This window comes from Seriola lalandi, unplaced genomic scaffold (assembly GCF_002814215.2).
Source record: "Seriola lalandi dorsalis isolate HSWRI2012SDOR001 ecotype SW California unplaced genomic scaffold, Sedor1 jcf7180002054977, whole genome shotgun sequence".
In the NCBI taxonomy this organism is placed as follows: Eukaryota; Metazoa; Chordata; class Actinopteri; order Carangiformes; family Carangidae; genus Seriola; species Seriola lalandi.
This window is the reverse complement of record NW_019525527.1, coordinates 278768-279689: the sequence shown is the minus strand read 5'-3', so window position 1 is coordinate 279689 and position 922 is coordinate 278768. Positions and strand designations below refer to the sequence as shown.

General features: G+C 45.3%; 3 protein-coding genes across 3 annotated transcripts in view; all 3 read left to right on the top strand.

Moving 5' to 3' along the window:
* The window catches only part of LOC111646888 (uncharacterized), a 32582-nt gene extending 31670 nt beyond the window's left edge, over window positions 1-912 (top strand). The window contains exon 4 of the mRNA XM_087171139.1: window positions 741-912. The gene's annotated coding sequence lies outside the window, so the exon portion shown is untranslated. The remainder of the gene's footprint in view (window positions 1-740) is intronic.
* The window catches only part of LOC147817281 (uncharacterized), an 82274-nt gene that overhangs the window by 48445 nt on the left and 32907 nt on the right, over window positions 1-922 (top strand). The window lies entirely within an intron of this gene.
* LOC147817286 (neoverrucotoxin subunit alpha-like) overlaps window positions 1-922 on the top strand; it is a 6606-nt gene that overhangs the window by 1202 nt on the left and 4482 nt on the right. The gene's annotated exons all lie outside the window — the stretch shown is intronic.

Genomic DNA, 922 nt, shown 5'->3' with positions numbered 1-922 from the left:
CTCTGTGTGTGTTAGGGTTAGAGACACACCACACTCTGCTGGACCTGGACCTGGACCTGGACCTGGACCTGGATCCAGCTGTGTGTCCATGAAGAGTGAATTCAGACAATCTGTTGATGGAAGGTCAGAATTTAAAACAGTCAGAAAGACATTTCTCACTAAAATTCAGTTGTTGTGTTTATTTAAAGATTGAAGATATTTTTCATCAGTTTTTATTCAACATGCACATTTATCAGTTCTGTTTTTTTTTCAGGATCCAGCAGCAGAGACCAGACTCTCCTGAACCCAGCTGTCTGTCTTTAAAGAGCGACGGGTCTATAGACAGGCTCATTGACTTTAAAGGGCGACGTCCATCAGCTGATCAGATGTAAGCTGTAACTGACAGTGAGACTCAGGTTATTGTAGAAAAGAACTAGTTTGTACGACGTGTTGTCGGACCCGGTCTGAAATCAAAGTGTTTGTGTCTGTTGTGAACGTCCTCACTGGAAGGTGGAGGTAAAACAGTGGAGGCTTGGTGAGAGCTGTTGGGACTAAAGCAAACACTGAGCTGAAAGCTACAAACAGCTGCAGACTGAGCTGTTGATTCTCAGTGGGATCAGCAGGACTAGTAAACCTTTAACGCCACAGGGAGTCGTCCGATTGGCTGTCACATCCAAACGTGACTTCATGGACCTTTAGCTTGTGTCTGTCTCTGTGTGGACAGACATAATGTGAGCTCATTCTTCATGATTCCTCCACAGATTGGACCAGGAGAGCTCAGAGGTTCCCAGGTCTCAGTCTGCCCAGCAGCATCAAACACAGCTGGACTCCATATTTATGGTCTGTACATGTACAACAACTACTGTTCCCTCTGTTGTGTTCACAATAATCTCCATGCTGCACTTTCAGACCAGTGGACTGTCAGTCTGTCCAACATGGATCT